We start from the raw sequence: 18,136 nt of genomic DNA, 5'->3' as shown, positions 1-18,136 counted from the left end.
GCACTCTTACAGAGCTGACTCATTGTCTGTCTCCTAAGAAATGACAAGAGAACGTTACAATCAAGAACATTAGGCTATTAGATAAAACTTGGCAAGAATAGTCGGTACTAATGTAACCACAGAGGGCTTTTAGACAGATGCCACACAGATAGTCTGTTTGTGTGGCATTTTACTGCATGAGCAATAAGCATTGTACACATGCGCAGTTATCAATAAAAGGACATGGCAAGCCTCCACCAGCACGCCTATTCTGCCTGGTGAATAGGTGGCCACTTCGCTACATCATCTTTGTGTTTTTCTTTGCTGCGACACCACTCCTCATCCCTGACAACTGGTGCCCGAACAGGGACCTGACTGACTCACCCACCTGGAACAGGCTCCCGAGGCGTCGCCCATCCTCTACGGTAGGATCCCGGTGAGTCTACATTATGGGAAATGCCCTTTCTGAAAAACAAGATGCACATAGGCTTGAGTTGCAATTTTTATTATGCAAGGCAGGGCATGAAGTAAGTCACAAGATTCTTGCCCAGCTATTGAAGGAGAGCGATTCCCATTGTCCTTGGTACCCCGAGGTGGGTTCCTTGATTATCAAGGATTGGGAACAAATTGGGCAAAAGTTACATGAGGAGCCTCATGCACCAGTTGCAGTTCTTCATGCATGGTGTCTCTGCCGGGACGCCATTTCTCACTTTGGTGTCCCTAGTATCCCTCCTCCAGAGTATCAACCCCCTCTTTCTGTTGCTCCCCTTGTCTCTCATGATCCCTCTCCCTAACTAATAGAGATGCCTCCTAGGACGTCCCCCATGATTGGATGCATGCAAGAAGCTCTCAATCAGGGGGATCTATCTCCATTAGCAGTTTGTCCAGTACTACATGGCCCAGGTCAAAAGCCCATTTCTGAACATCTTCCTTATACAGTTTTAAAAGAGTTAAAAAGGAGTATAAATGATAATGGGTTGAGCAGCTCTTTGACTACTGGCATTTTGGAGGGAGTTGCAGGAGGATATGAGATGACACCTTGGTATTGGAAACAGTTGATACAAATGGCGGTGACGCCTTTGCAATATATGGTATGGCAACAAGAATACTCTGATTTAGCCACCACTGCCGCCATGAACAATCTAACTGCTGGCATTAATGTGGACCATAATATGTTAATGGGGATTGGGCCACTGGCCAACCTTCAACAAGAACTGGCCCATTCACAGGTGGCCATCCAACAGGCTGCTGAAATAGCTGTTAAAGCTTGGAGAAGGATGTCGGATGGAAGGAGTGCTACTCTATCCTTTTCTGGTGTTAGGCGAATAATGAATCTTCTTATGCTTTTGTAAATCGCTTGCAACTTGCAATTCAAAGACAAATAGAAAATCCTGAGACTGCTGAGATCTTGCTTAAATGATTGGCCTCTGAGAACACTAATAAAGACTGCCAGGGTGTTTCAAAGGGTCTCTACGCTAAGCCTGATACTACTCTGGCCACTATGATTCAAGCGTGCCAGACAGTAGGTTCTGAAACTCATTGGGCTATATTATTGGCGGCTGCTTTAAAACCTCCTGGCAAAACTTGTTTTAATTGTGGGAAAATTGGACGTTTACTCTGGGAATGTCAGAATAAGAGAGCTGATAGGCCCAAGACAAAATGTCCCACATGTGGGAAAGGATACACTGGGCTAATCAATGTCAATCGCCAAGTCAGAATCAGGGAATCAACAAGACGGGCACATCTCCAGCCCCGGACCAAAGGAGGCCCCCATACAAGAACAATCAAAGAATTCAGACTTATCTGATAAACAGCTCTGCCCCGGTCAATTCTCCGTCTCTCAATCCATCATGCCACCCATGGAAGTACAGGAATAGATCTTATAAATGGTGAGGAAGTCAACACTCAATTGCCTGGGGGAGTATATTTGATTCCTACCCAGTTAAGGGGACCTCTACCAAAAGATACGGTGGGCTACCTCATTCTCATGCAGGAAAAAAAGGGCACTTTTGTTATCCTGCGGGTTATAGATTTGGGTTTTACTGATATTATAAAGGTTCAAGTATGGACATATTTACCCCCCAAAATAAATTTCAGGATTATCTATATCCCAACTGGTTTTACTCCCTTATGTTTCTGTAAACAAACTGGATAATTATCGGGGTGATCCTGGTTTTGGTTCTACCGTTGTTGCTGCTAGCATACCTGTAAAATCAGATAAGCCAGTACTTACCTTGTCAATCAATTAATGGGCAACTAATCAATGGTCTATTGGATATGGGCGCTGATGTCACAGTTTTCCCTCCTTCTTGGTGGCCTGATGCCTGGCCTTGGGAACATGCAGAGCCCCTCGGGGGCGTTGGGGGCAACACCCTATCTTGACGGAATGCCTTATGGCTCTCATGTGCAGCCTCTGAAGTAATCACCCGTATATAACCTTATAATTTAATTTATTTTATTTTTTTTACAATGTTATATTTTAAACATTCCCTTTGTGGTATTGGGGAGAGGTTTATTACAGCAATTAAATACCAAGATTATTATGCCTTTTTCATAGGGGCCTCTGCAGGAGAAAGGACAGCAGTACCTTTAAAATGGCTGATGGAAATGCCCATATGGATTGATCAATGGCCATTAACATTAGAGCAATTACAAGCTGCAGAGGCCCTTATTAATGAACAATTACAATTAGGACATATGGAAGAGATTACTTCCGCTTGGAACACTCCCATTTTTGTTATCAAGAAGAAATCTGGTAAATGCAGGCTATTGTAAGACTTAAGAGACATTAATAAAGTAATATAACCTATGGGGCCCCTTCAATATGGATTACCTAAGCCTAACTTGATTCCTTTAGATTATCAATTTATGAGAATGGACTTAAAAGATTGTTTGTTTACCAGCCCTTTGTTAGAGAAGGATCAAAAAAATTTGCATTTACTTTACCAGTATTACATAATATTCAACCTGCTAAAAGTCTCAACCTACTAAATATTCAACCTACTAAAGACCTACTAAAAGTCCTACTATCATTGGAAAGTTCTCCCTCAGGGCATGCTTAGCAGTTCCACCTTATGTCCATATTCTGTTGCTCAAGCTTTAAATCCTTTTTGATCCTGATTTCCTGATCTTGTAGTTTGTCATTATATAGATGATATTTTGTTGGCAGGCAGATCGCTCTCTGAAGTTCACCTTATAACATTACAAAAAATGTCACTTTCTTATGGCCTTCACATAGCTATAGAGAATAGAGAAAAGTCAAAGAGATTATCCAGATTTATACTCGGGACAGAAAGTCCTTGAAGATGCTGCCACTCCTGTTATTCCTCGACTCACTTTGCCTGCCAGATTTTCTTGTGTACAATTGCAACAATTTTTGGGTCATCTTAATTGGGCTCGACCCTACATATAAATCACTGCTGATATGCTGGCTCCTTTTTTCAAATTATTAAAACAATTAAAATCACCCTCAGCGTCTATTCTCAAAACACCTGAATTGGACAGAACATTATCTACTATTAATGCCCACTTAACCTCCCAATTTTTAGATCGTCTTCCTCACACACATTCTCCGTTGAGGCTGGCCTTGCTACTTGGGCGCCCTTTTGCATCCACAGTTCTTTTCTCCAAAGACGCTCAAAAAATATATATAGTAGAGTGGTTATATTCCCCTCATTTTTCAGGCTGTCCTGTATTACCAGATATGCAGATGACACCACCCTTATGGCAGAAAGTGAAGAAGAACTAAAGAGCCTCTTGATGAAAGTGAAAGAGGAGAGTGAAAAATTTGGCTTAAAACTCAACATTCAAAAAACTAAGATCATGGCATCGGTCCCATTACTTCATGGCAAATAGATGGAGAAACAATGGAAACAGTGATAGACTTTATTTTCGGGGGCTCCATCATCACTGCAGATGGTGACTGCAGCCATGAAATTAAAAGATGCTTACTCCTTGGAAGAAAAGCTATCACCAACCAATACAACATATTAAAAAGCAGACATTACTTTGCCAACAAAGGTCTGGTTGTCAAACATAGTCAAAGTATGGCTTTTCCAGTAGTCATGTATGAATGTTAGAGTTGGACTATAAAGAAAGTTGAGCACTGAAGAATTGATGCTTTTGCACGGTGGTGTTGGAGAAGACTCTAGAGAGTCCCTTGAACTGCAAGGAGATCCAATCTGTCCATCCTAAAGGAAATCAGTCTTGAATATTCACTGGAAGGACTGATGCTGAAGCTGAAACTCCAATACTTTGGCCACCTGATGCGAAGAGCTGACTCATTGGAAAAGACCCTGATGCTGGGAAAGATTGAAGGTGGGAGGTGTAGGGGGAGACAGAGGATAAGATGGTGGGATGACATCACTGACTCGATGGACATGACTTTGAGCAAGCTCCGGGAGTTGGTGATGGACAGGGAAGCCTGGCGTTCTGTAGCCCGTGGAGTTGAAAAGAGTCGGACATGACTGAGCGATTGAACTGACGGACAGTGTAGGAGAGAGAATGTTCCTTCATCAGTGGCTGTGAGGTCAGAGGCTGCTCAGAGGGAAAAAGATCTCAGGTTCCGAGGGAATGCTGATCTTGGTGACATGCACATGACTGTTTCCTAGACAGCATGTCCATGGCATCAGGATGTCCGAGCAGGACGGTTTCACAATTGATGCCCTGCTCTGCCCAGACTAGGCATCTTCTAGGACTATCTGAGCCCCGGATAACTCTGTCCCAAGCCCATCCTCCTCCCTCTCTGGGGTGTCAGCTTGTGTTCTCTTTGCGGGCTGTTCTGTGCTCAGTCGTGTCTGACTCTGTGACTCAGTGGACTGTAGCCCGCCAGACTCCTCTGTCCATGGGATTCTCCAGGTAAGAACACTGGAATGAGTTGCTATTTCCTTCTCCAGGGAATCTTCCCGACCCAGGGATCGAAACATCTTCTGCATTGCAGGCAGGTTCTTTACCCTCTGAGCCACCAGAGAAGCCCACCCCTTGCAGGCTAGGAGGCTTCATTTGAGGTCATTTTGTCCTTCAGACACATTTTGTTACATTTTTTAAAACTTAACTTTTAATCTTAGAATAGGTTCAGATTTATAGAAAACTTGCAAAGGTAATACAGAGTTCCCATTTTTGCACACCTGGTCTCCCCTAATGTGAATGTGTTCTTACGTTAACGAGGTACCCTTGTCACAGTGAAAGAACCAGCATGGACACATTATTATTAACTGAAGTTCATAAGGCTTCTCAGGTGGTGTTAGTGGCAAAGAACTGCCTGTCAATGCAGGAGGTGTGAGAGATGTGGGTCCGATCCCTGGGTCGGGAAGATCCCCTGGAGAAGGAAATGGCCACCCACTCCAGTATTCTTGCCTGGGAAATCCCAGGGACAGAGGAGCCTGGCGGGCTACAGTCCATGGGGTCACAAAGAGTTGGGCACCACTGAAGCAGCTTAGCATACACACACTTCTCTCAGTTTCCATAGTTTTTACCTAATGCCCTTCTGGTCTAGGAGCCCCAGGACACCATATTGAATTAACCTTATCTTACTTGGCTCCTCTTCCCTGTGAGAATTTCTTAGACCTTCCTTGTTTTTTTTTTGTTCATTTGTTTCTTTGTTTGTTACTTATTTTATTTTTTGAGATGAAGATATTATTGAGGTAATATCTCAATAACTTGAGATTGAGATTTGTTGAGATATTATTTTATTTTTTTGAGAGATACGGGCAGGGTATTTTGTAGAATCTCCCTAAATTAGGGCTCGTCTAATGTTTCTCTTATGATTAGATTGGGCTTTGTGAGAAAGATCACAGAGGTGAAGGGCACTCACATCAGCTCAATCGATATGACTTATCACTGCGGTTCAGCTTGACCTTGATCACCTGACTGAGGTCATGTTTGTCAGGTTGCTCCACTGAAAGTTTGCTCATTTTTTCCTTTCTATACTGTACTCCGAGGAAGGAGCCTTTCTGTCACTTTTGAGTCTCAAAGAAAAGAGCCTGTGTCTCCAGCAGTGATCGTTTAACAGGGTTTTCCATAAGCAATTTATTATTTCTGGTGCAAGGAATACTGTTGTTCAGTTGCTCAGTTGTGTCCCACTCTTTGCAACCCCATAGACTGCAGCACACCAGGCTTCCCTGCCCTTCACTATTCCCTGAAGTTTGTTCAAACTCATGTCCTTTGAGTCGATGATGCCATCCAGCCATCTCATCCTCTGTCGTCCCCTTCTCCTCCTGCCTTCAACCTTTCCCAGCATCAGGGTCTTTTCTAATGAGTTGGCTCTTCGCGTCAGGTGGTCGAAGTATAGGAGCTTCATCTTCAGCATCAGTCCTTCCTATGAATATTCAGGGTGGATTTCCTTTAGGATTGACTGGTTTGGAACATTACAAAACAGTATTTGGACCCATTTTCATGTATGACTAGGTAAAGTGAAAGTTGCTCAGTCGTGTCTGACTCTACAGTCCATGGAATTCTCCAGGCCAGAATACTGGAGTGGGTAGCTGTTCCCTTCTGCAGGGGATCTTCCCAACCCTGGGATCAAACCTAGGCCGCCCCTCCCCCCATTGCAGGTGGAATTCCTTAGCAGCTGAGCCACAAGGGAAGCCCAAAAGTTTAGTATCCTCTAAGCACAAGAGGATGCTTAAACCTCCCACCTGGACAGGGACATGAACCCTGGACCCTCAGATTAAAAGTCTGACACTTTACCGACAGAGCTACCCAGGCTCCTGAAGGCCCTTGTCTTGCAAAGCGAAGATGGTGCATTTGCCTTGGGCTGGGTGTAAGGAGGAAGGAAGCCTTCACTGGTAATGCTAAGCCCGTGTCACATTCGTGATCCTCGTTTTACAGACACCAGTGGACAAGCCTGCCAGGCCGGTCCAGGCATTTCAGAGATTGGGGTGAGTAGAAGTGGAGGCTTACAGACTGTGTTTCCAACGAAGTAAAAATTATAAATTAAGCAAACCAGCTGTTGGATTATATTCTATCCTCCTGCCAAAAGAAATACTCCTTCACAAAAACATATGCAAAGCTAGAGACGTCAATAACTGCAAGTTGGTGAATATCAGAGGCAGCTGAATTGAATTATTATCACACATGCCCGGGTGTTCTGTTGATGGTTGTGTTTAGGTCAGTCATAAAGACATAGGTAATTTACAAGTTACACATTTATTCCAAAATTTTAATTTATCCTGCCTTGGATTCAGCAATATCTCCACTTGGGTTGTTTAATCAAGATTTTTCACAAAATTTCTGCTTTGTTAAGAAGGAGTGCCAAATTAGGTAGTCTTCTTAAGGCATTGAAGGTTTTAGATAGTTTTTTATTCCAAATTGGGGAAACCAGTTTGCTGGGGCTATAGCAATTTGAATTACCAATAAAGTTCTTAAAGCATTACTTAAATTCAGAAATATACCACTAACATTATAGAAATGTTCAAATATTGTGATAGGGTTGCATGTGGTAAATTGCATCTATTATAGAAAATATTACATATTTTAATTCATGACAAAATTGTTATTTTATTTCATAATTTAAAGTTTTCCTTAGAGTAATAACTAGGTCCATTCATGGATCTTCTTTCAAATTTCTCAATGCGGAGGTATTATAAATAGTACTTAAAAGTAGTGATTAGATATGCAATTTGTTAAAAAGTCTCTGTTCAATTAACAAATACCCTGATCTATGATTTGTCAGAAGATAGGCTTTCTAACATTTGCTTTGAAAATGTTTATATGTAGTCATGAAAATATTTTCATCTTCTTTTTCTAAATTATTTATAGTTTATTAGAATCTCACTTTGTTGTGTATTTTACATCAGTTTCTTTCAATTTGGGGAAAAAAAATCTCTGAAATTAAAAATACATAGTTTAATAGCTTTGGAAGTGGAATATTATAGTAGATCTGTTTTGTTTCTTTTTTAAAAATAAGCAATGGATCATTTGTATTCATTCAAATGAATATAGATAGCACACATTCAAAATTAATTTTAATTTTGATGATTATTCACTTTTAATTTGGGAATATTATTTTATTGAATTCTCCTAGTACATCTTAGTCTTGTCTAAGTGGCATCTAGTTACTTTAAGGAGAATATATTCCACACCTCACTATGTGTTAAATTTTGGTTTAGGGTCAAATTTCATGTTCCATCATGGTAGTCCATCTTTGAGCAGGTCCAGAAAACACTACCTTCCATCTCTGGAACTGTCCCAAAGAGCAGCATTCCTGTTGGTTCAGACAAGCCCACTTCTCCCAGCAGTAAGTTCCAACTATGTTCCACACAGCACAGACGCTTCTGGACTTTTGGTAAACATTTTGGCTGACTCATCTTCTTGTTTGCCAGCTATGTAGGTGAGATTGGGCAAGTCTTTCCACTTGTTTTTTTCCATCAGTCTCTTAAGTCAATCCCTAAAACTGGAAGCTATTTTCTCAGTTTTTCAGCAAAGTCTAAACTTATTTTCACAGCCGCTTACTAAAACCCAGTGAAATACATAAATGTTGACTTGTTTTCCTTTTCTCGTAGTTCAGTGATACACGTAATGAATACACATTTCTTTGATATGAATTTTGATGCTTCTACAGCATGACTGAGCTGAGTAACAATAACTTTTAAAAGTTGTATGTTTTCTTTCCTCACTTAATTACTTATGAGATTCATGGGCTCATCTTGAATTTTCAGTCCTTGAGAATGTTCATTCACTTCATTATGTTTATCTGCATTATATTTTTTTTTATTTTAGCACCCCAAATGGAAACCATTTGTATTAAACCTGAACATTTCCCATTGTTTTCTGTAAATACTTCGCTTTTATTGAGCCAAAAAGCATCATTATGCTTGGCAATTTTAGATATGGAGTGTCATTTTTTTAAAGAACATCACAGTAAGGGTCTCAATTGGAATCACTTATGTTTACTGAATATTATCGACTATACTTTATTCATCTCTTTTTTCAGTGCTATAAGTGCATTTGTATTTTTTCTGTGTGAGAATTGTATTTTGTGATGTGTAGTTGTATCTTTATTTGGTAAAGAATGTGAGGTTGTAGGCCCTGGAGGAGTATTCTTGCCTGGAGAATCCCATGGACAGAGGAGCCTGGTGGGTTACAGTCCATACGGTCGCACAGAGCCAGACAGGACTGAAGTGACTTAGCACACATGCATGCATGAGGTTGTAGCAACTTCCTCTGACCTATTCATGTTGTGAATTGATGAGAAAAATTTGCTACTTTGCATTTTTAAAATACCAATTACATTTTCATTAGAGAATATATAGTAAATTGTTCAGGAATTTTATGTGAGTCATGCTTGACAGAAATTTGCTCATTTTTTTTGGTTCCTAGCTTAAAAATATTTAAGCAACATGCTGAGTTCCATTTTCATATATTTCATTTCTTTCATGATCTCAATGATCTACAGCATTAGGCGATAGAACTCAAAAGTGTGTATCATTTAGCCACATTTTCATCTAAAATATGCATACAAATAAATTTGAAAATAAAAAGTTAATATTTTATGTATATTAAACATTTTTTCTTTTGAAGGACTCAAAATTATGTTAAATGAAAGGTGATGTATGAATTATAATGAATGAATATAAACTTTTAACAAAAATGATTGATAACATTTTAATATAATAGTTCTTAAAATTCAGTTATATCACATTCAATATTTCATAAAAATAAAACGAGATGCCTTTCTAGCATTCAATGTCCATATAGCTGCCAATGTAAAGAATCAATATCAAGCTTTATACATGTTATATCTAAACCTATTTCCCACAAATTTAAGGGTAATATCAACTATTGAATATTGCAAAATATCTGTTATTGCCGTTTGCAACTGCTGTGAACATCTTGAAATTTGTGAGACTCTTCCAAACTGTGACTGTGAATAGGAAGTGCGTCAGGAAAAAATAGATGCTTGTCATTACTGGGAAACAATAGTTTATGTCGAAAGAATCTGTCTCAGTCCCCCCTCAGACTGCTTTAACAAAATACCATGAATTGAGTGACTTATAAACAGCAGAAGTTTATTGTTCACAGTTCCAGAGGCTTAGAAGTCCGATACCAGGGTGCAGCATGGCTGGTTTCTGGTGGGAGCGTTCTTGCAGACAAATGCCTTTCTGCCCTGTCCTCCTAAGGCAGGGGCCGTGCGGCGGCGGGAGTGGAGCGTGGACAGCGCAGGGAAGACCCGACCCCGTGCCCCTCCTCTTGTGTCTTTTATCACGTCCTTTTATAATAAACTGGTGAGTGAAAGTCGCTCAGCCGTGTATGACTCTTTGAGACCCCATGAGCTATATAGTCCATGGAATTCTCCAGGTCAGAACACTGGAGTGGGCAGCCTTTCCCTTCTCCAGGGGATCTTCCCAACCCAGGGATTGAACCCAGATTTCCCGCATTGCAGGCGGATTCTTTACCAGCTGAGCCACCGGGGAAGCCCAATAAGCTGGCAGGCAGTAAGTAAACAGCTTTCCTGAGTTCTGCGAGCTGCACTAGTGAATTAATCACACCTGAGGAGTGGGTGGAGCCAGCCTCTGATTTGCAGCTGATTGGTCAGAAGCGCAGGTGGCCACGTGGACCTGGTTGGCCCCTGCAGTTGAGGGCGAGGCAGTCTCCGGGGGATGGAGCCCTTCCCTGTGGATCCGGTGCCGCCTCCAGGGAGACTGTGTCTGAACTGAGGTCAGCTGTGGAATCCCCAGATGCCGTCAGATAACGTCAGAGGACAGTGCGGTGTGGGGCAAAACTCCGCATGTGTGTTGTCAGAAGTGTTGTGAGTGTGAGAGGAGAGGAGAAACACAGGGCTTCGTGGGCGCAGTGGTAAAGAATCTGCCTGCCAGTGCAGGAGATGTGGGTTCGATCCCTGGTCTGGGCAGATCCCACATATGTGGAGCAACTATAAGCCCAGCTATAAGCCCAGGAACTGAAACTGCTAAGCCCAAGTGCTCAAAGTACTGAGCCGGTGTTCCAGAGCTTGCAAACTCTCCCACGCAAGCCCGAACGCTGGTGCTCTGCGACAAAAGAAGCCACGGAAATAAGAAGCCCCTGCTCGCTGCACCTCCAGGAAAATCTAGCACAGTCAAAAATATAAAATTATAAACCTCATGGACAGAAGAGCCTGGTGGGCTCCAGTCCACGGAGTCACAAAGAGTTGGACACGACTCAATCGACTTAGCAGCAGCATGCATAAAAAAGGAGACACACAGAAGACAGACTGGGGTATTTGTTATACACAATGTTATTTTCCATGTCACTTATCCCAATGTGTAATTAATTTTTAATCTTTACGTTATCTGTTTACCATTTGTTTTGCTTTTGGGGGTTTGAGGGAGGTAATAAATCCCACCTCCTTTCTTCTCTGAGTTCAGAATCAATTAAGAAATAAAACACTTAAGTCAGACAGGACTAAAAACATCAGCGTTGCTACTGATGACACTGTCGCGACGATTCCACTTTTGCTGACGCTTATGACTGGTTCAAAGAGAGATGCTTGAGTTTTCGTAGTTCACCTGGGTCCTGGGAGGGTGTAAGTCGTACTCACAATGCCCCATTCCCCACTTTTTCCAGGAGATGCTATAAGCATTTCCAGAGGTTAAAATAATTAATCGCAGTATCTTTTAATGAGGGGGAAAAAAGGCCATGCGGTCTGCTGGGAGGAGAATTACAAGTGGGAAGACTTCACTGTCGCTGCACCACCATCTAGACTGGGTCGGAGCGGAGGCACGTGCGGTGTGTAGCGCTCTGCGCAGACGCGCACGGGGTCACCACGGGCTCTTTTCTGCGCGTTAGCCGGTGTTAGTTCAGCAACCTGGCGAGTTCTCCGGGTGAAATCTATAACTGGCCTGGGTGCCTGAATGACAAGGAGAGCCGGAAGACGGAAGCAGACACTTTAGATCGGTTCAGTTCAGTTCAGTTCAATCGCTCAGTCGTGTTCGACTCTTTGCGACCCCATGGACTGCAACACGCCAGGCCTCCCTGTCCATCACCAACTCCCGGAGTCCACCCAAACCCACGTCCATTGTGTCGGTGATGCCATCCAACCATCTCATCCTCTGTCGTCCCCTTCTCCTCTCGCCTCAATCTTTCCCAGCATCAGGCCGGTAGCTGGCAGGTTTAATACGCATGGAGACGTACATCCGAGGTTTGCGTTGGGTGACCCCCAGACTGGAAGATTCCGCTCCCGACTGCCAGAATCTTCAAAGTTCATATCGCAGCCTTCACAAGGTACGGGTGTGTAGTGCAGTCTGTCCAGGTGGCCTCTCAACCCTTTCCTCTCTTTGAGGCTGCATCCTTGAAAACCGCGACGGGAGGGCGGAAGATACAGGGGTGGGGTGACAGTCCCCGATGATCCAGGTCCGGCTGGTGGGCCACCCAGTGGTCACGACATCTAATGACCTCCTGTAACAGCTGGGACCTTCCTTCTAGCATGCTGAGCTAGGGAGGAGGGAGGTGGATATTTAAGTCAAATGAGGGGGTGCCCCAGGGGCGAGAGAATCACCCAGATTCCAGAGTTCTGAGCCTGCAGGCATCTGGGGATCTCTGGCTTAAATGAGAGAGACGCCGGTTTTCACTCCTCTGGAAAAGATGGCTTGAGAGAGTTAGCCACTTCGTGAGGTCGTCTGAGGTCACCAGGGGCCTTGAACTGGGAGACAAGAAGGGGGTGAACAAAATGAAATGGGGGGTAGCTTGGGATGAATATTCAGACCGAGTAGAATCTATATGTGTTCGCAGAGTGTGGGTGAGCCCAGTCAGATTGATGCTTGAGTGAGGCTGTGGACAGGCAAGGATCAGCCCTGGCTGGGCCCTGGGGGTGACCGGGAGGAGGTGAGCCTGGTTGTGGAAGGTAAATTAAGTGAGGGGGTGTAGGAGGACAGGAGGGTCTCACCTGGCATCCAGATATTCCCAAATAAACCTCCATCCCTCCAGTAAAAACAATGGTACCTCTAATGAAATTGAGGACGGTCAGAAGCCTGCAACTCACATGAAGGGTCCCTGCCGGTGGCAAAAACAGAACAGGTTGTGCTCCAAGGGGAGCTGAATACAAAGCCACTGCTAAAGCAAGGTAGAGAAACTTGTCAGTTAGGCCTGGAGGCCAAACTGCCTTCCTGCAGAGACTTAGGGAACACTGCTGCAAATCCAAGGTTATGTGGAGTTTTAAGTGAATGCTCAGTGAAAGTGAAAGTAAAGTCGCTCAGTCATGTGAGACCGCATGGACTGTAGCCCACCAGGCTCCTCCATCCATAGGATTTTCCAGGCAAGAATACTGGAGTGGGTTGCCATTTCTTTCTCCAGGGGATCTTCCCGACCCAGGGATTGAACCTGGTTCTCCCGCGTTGCAGGCAGACGCTTTACCATCTGAGCCGCCTGGGAGAATGCTCAGTAGGGTTTACTTAAAGGAGGACATCTCTGCAACACAAACCAAAATGACCTAAATAAGGCTCAGGCAGTGGCTTTCTATGTAAGCCAGTCTGTACACAGTCCTTATTTATTCATCCAGTTTTATGTTGGATTCCATTTTTACTCGGGCTGCCATAGGAGATCGAAAACCCAACCGCAGAGACAATGTGGCCTTCAAAAATGTAAGTAGTAGCCAAGCAAACAGTACGTGTCTTGTGCAGCTTTGCAGGGAAATAGGTAATGTTGCTGGCCAAAATCCTGGCCTCTGCCCACCGAAGCTGAATGAAAAAATACAGAGACAGAGTTTGGAGGAAATAGAAAGGTGGCTTTAATTCTCTGCCAGCAGAGAGGGGAACACTGTAGGCTCAAGCCTCAAGAACTGTGCCCCCCTTCCATGAGGCGTCTAGGGCTTATATAAGAGGAGGGCTCACAGTCAGGAGTCGGTGATAAGGAACAATGGTGATAGGATCTTGGTTTTTTCCTCTTGCATTGTTTCAAAGACAGTCATCGGTGGCATCACTAACTCAGTAATTGAGACTGGCAGTTCGCTGACCCTGCGGCCTTCTTTCTGATATGTAACTACAACGGGAAGGGTGTTGTCAGGGTGAACACCAGATACAGGGTGTATTTAACATAGAGTCAAAGGAGAATAGGTGTGAAGTGTAGCACCTGCAGAATTAGGGCGCGGAAAAGCAAACTTCATTAGAGACAGACAGAATTAGGAGCAGAATAAGGAAATGGCAACCCACTCCAGTGTTCTTGCCTGGAGAATCCCACGGACAGAGGAGCCTGGCGGGCTGCAGTCCATGGGGTGGCAAAGAGTCGGACCTGACTGACTGACTCACGCAAAGTAAAAAAGAACTAGGAAAGTTCAGACCTGCTCACTATGCTCTTTATCGTCTTTGTTCTCAGGAAAGGGAATGAAAAAAACTCATCCCCCCGCCTTTTTTTCTCATTTTCCTTTCCACTGTAACAGTAACAAAGTGTAAATATTTGTAAATCTGCAGCGTCTGAACCATTTAAAGACTAAGGAGTGACCTAAAATGTCAGTTTACTTTTTTTTTTAAAGGAGAGTTTAGGGTTTGATTAATCCTGAAGTATCATCTGATTCCACCTTCTCTTTTTTCCATGTACATGAACTTCCAGATGTTCAAGCTGAATTTAGAAAATGCAGAGGAACCAGAGATCAAATTGCCAACATCCACTGGATCATCAGAAAAGCAAGAGAGTTCCAGAAAAACATCTACTTCTGCTTTAGTGACTATGCCAAAGCCTTTGACTGTGTGGATCACAACAAACTGTGGAAAATTCTTCAAGAGATGGGAATACAAGACCACTTGACCCGCCTCCTGAGAAATCTGTATGCAGGTCAAGAAGCAACAGTTAGAACTGGACATGGAACAACAGACTGGTTCCAAATTGGGAAAGGAGTACGTCAAGGCTGTATATAGTCACCCTGCTTATTTAACTTATATGCAGAGTACATCATGAGAAATGCTGGGCTGAATGAAGCACACGCTGGAATCAAGATTGCCGGGAGCAATATCAATAACCTCAGATATGCAGACGACACCACCCTTATAGCAGAAAGCAAAGAAGAACTAAAGAGCCTCTTGATGAAAGTGAAAGAGGAGAGTGAAAAAGCTGGCTTAAAACTCATCATTCAGGAAACTAAGATCATGGCTTCTGTTCCCATTATTTCATGGCAAATAGATGGGGAAACAGTGGACAGTGACAGACTTTATTTTTGGGGGCTTCAAAATCACTGCAGATGGTGACTGCAGCCATGAAATTAAAAGATGCTTGCTCCTTGGAAGAAAAGTTATGACCAACTGAGACAGCATATTAAAAAGCAGAGACATTACTTTGTCAACAAGGGTCTGGTTGTCAAACATAGTCAAAGCTATGGTTTTTCCAGTAGTCGTGTATGATTGTGAGAGTTGGACTATAAAGAAATCTGAGCACCAAAGAATCAATGCTTTTGAACTGTGGTGTTGGAGAAGATTCTTGAGAGTCCCTTGGACTGCAAGGAGATCCAACCAGTCCATCCTGAAGGAAATCAGTCCTGAATATTCATTGGAATGACTGATTCTGAAGCTGAAGCTCCAATACTTTAGCCACCTGATGTGAAGAACTGACTCATTGGAAAAGACCCTGATGCTGGGCAAGATTGAAGGCAGGAGGAGAAGGGGACGACAGAGGATGAGATGGTTGGATGCCATCACCGACTCAGTGGACATGAGTTTGAGTAAACTCTGGGTGTTGGTGATGGACACAGAAGCCTGGCGTGTTGCAGTCCATGGGGTTGCAAAGAGTCAGACACGACTGAGTGACTGAACTGAACTGATTTTATTTTTTAATTATTTATTTATTTTTGGCTGCGCGGGTCTGCATTGCTGCGCATGGGCTTTCTCCAGTTGCAGGCAGTTGGGCTGCGTCTCTCGTGGTGGCCTCTCTGCTGTGGAGCACAGACTCTAGGTGTAGGGGCCTCAGTCGTCGTGGCTCCGGGGCCCTAGAGCGTGTGGGCTCCAATCTTTGTAGCACAAGGGCTTTGGTGGCTCCAGGGCATGTGGAATTCTCCCGGACCAGAGATCAAACCTGTGTCCCCTACACGGGCAGGTGGATTCCCATACATTGGACCACCAGGGAAGTCCCTTTTTAAAGGTTTTATTTTATATTGGACTATGGCCGATTAACCATGTTGTGATGGTTTCAGGTTGTCCACCTTGTCATTTCAGAAAAGATAACAGGCCCCCCGGGGGGTGAGTTTTGCTAAGAATAATAAGCCCTTGGTTGCAGTCAGGCATGTTCTGGTCATCTGAAGGCATTGCACTCTATTGGACTGGAATCTGGGGAATCTGTCCATGTGGTTTATGTGACTGGCTGGGCAGCAGGGTCCCTAAGTCCTGGCTAAGTCGCTTCAGTCGTGTCCGACTCTTTGTGACCTAAGGACTGGAGCCCGCCAGGGCTCCTGGGTCCATGGGATTCTCCAGGCAACAATCCTGGAGTGGGTTGCCGTGCCCTCCTCCAGGGGATCTTCCCAACCCAGGGACTGAACCCTCATCTCTTATGTCTCCTACATTGGCAGGCAAGTTCTTTACCACTAGCCCCAGCTGGGCAGCAGGGTCTCCGAAGGTGCCCTCAAATCCCCCCACCCTCTTGTCTTGGGGGAGTCTCCTCCTCGCCTGACCCCCTGGCGCACTCCGGATGGCCCCAGGAGGGTGAGTGAATCCCGCAAGTGCACTCACTGCCCTGCAGCCTGGCCTCTGGCTGCCCACTGTGGCCAGCTAGCTAGGAGAACACAGAGACATTAGTGCTATTTTCTTTCCCTAGACATCTCTCAGGAAGCATCCTTTGTATGGAGTGACACCAGGGGGAAGGAAGGATTGGGTTGGGACCTTGGATTTGAGGAGGAGGAGGGTCAGTGGCCTGGTGGCTCAGATGGTGAAGAATCTACCTGCAGTGCGGGAGACCTGGGTCCGATCCCTGGGTTGGAAAGATCCTCTGGAGAAGGGAAGGGCTACCCACTGCAGTGTTCTGGCCTGGAGAATCCCATGGATGGAGGAGCCTGGCAGCTACGGTCCATGCGGTCGCAGAGCCGGACACGACTGAGTGACTCACGCCTTCCAGGTCAGCGTGTCCCGCAATTGCTCAGCGGAGTCCTGGAGGCTGACGGCCTCGCCGGTCCACTTCTCATGGCCACTGCTCAGGCGGGAGCAGCCTCTTCAGGTTTTAACTCACTGCCAAAGCCGCAGCCTCACTCCCTCTCTGCCACGCTTTGGAGGCCTTTCAGCCTTTGGAAAGCTGCTTACCTACTGTGCGCCCCCTCCCCCTAAATAGGAGAGAAGGACGCAGCCAGGGAGGTCACAGGAGTGATGCTGAAGGGAGAGTGTGAAGCAGTGATGTCAGTTTCCTTCCCTGTCAAACCCACGCCCAGAGCTGGCTTCGGTAGTGCCCATAGCGTTATTCAACAGATCTTCATTGATTGAAAGTAAATTTTCGGGTTAAAAAAAAGAAGATTGAGATTTCAGAACACGGTGGAGTATGTTTAACATTGATTCTCTGATCTCAGAGTAAAGAAAACAGAAAGGCAATTTTCCTCTAATTTCAATCGGAATATTTTGAGGATGAAAGGGATCTTAGTGATTATTCGGTCTCCTTGCTGTTTTACAAATAGTTATTTAATGACTTATGTTTCTCACTGTCTGAACCTTGGTTCAATAACATATACTCAAATATTTTCATTTTTGAGCTGAATACCTGTTGAATGGATACCCAAACATCCCTTCCCTCAGATTTTCAATTCCTTGCTCTGGCTTCCTGAATGTCTGGCTGTCGAGTGGCTCATTAAGTTAGGAAACAGGTGGTGGCTTGGGGTCTTTATGCTTTAAACCTGAGTCTTGCCATGGGCTCCTGACTTCTGAAGCCAGTCCCTTGACAGTGAACAAAAAACTGCCCAAGGTTCAGATTTACAAACATGAGTTTTGCCAGGGCTGTTGTGATGAATGCAATTAAAAAACACCACACAAGGCCCTCCTTCTCCTTTTAAAGTCCTATTACATGCTACAGCCTCTTAAGTAATTTAGATAATCTAGGATGCTAATAACGAAGGTCCGTGCTCCAAAACAAGACACAGCAAAGAGACTCAGGACTGTGGTTCGGCTCCAGCTGGTAGATGGAGCGTGAAGGCAGCAGACTGTCTTGAGGCTTGAGGAACGTCACCCGAGGTTCACCGCGGCTTGAACTGTGTTCCACACATAGTAGGTTCCTCATGAACACTTGTTGA

The 18,136-nt window shown here is 44.4% G+C and overlaps 1 non-coding gene across 1 annotated transcript; it reads right to left on the bottom strand.

Moving 5' to 3' along the window:
- Positions 1–6,611: 6,611 nt before the first annotated feature.
- TRNAK-UUU lies at positions 6,612–6,684 on the bottom strand. The gene has a single exon. It is a non-coding gene; the product is annotated as a tRNA-Lys (tRNA).
- Positions 6,685–18,136: the final 11,452 nt, after the last annotated feature.

Source organism: Cervus elaphus, chromosome 12 (genome assembly GCF_910594005.1).
Source record: "Cervus elaphus chromosome 12, mCerEla1.1, whole genome shotgun sequence".
NCBI classification, from domain to species: domain Eukaryota; kingdom Metazoa; phylum Chordata; class Mammalia; order Artiodactyla; family Cervidae; genus Cervus; species Cervus elaphus.
The sequence above is the reverse complement of the archived record's forward strand: the minus strand, read 5'-3'. Positions and strand labels throughout refer to the sequence as shown.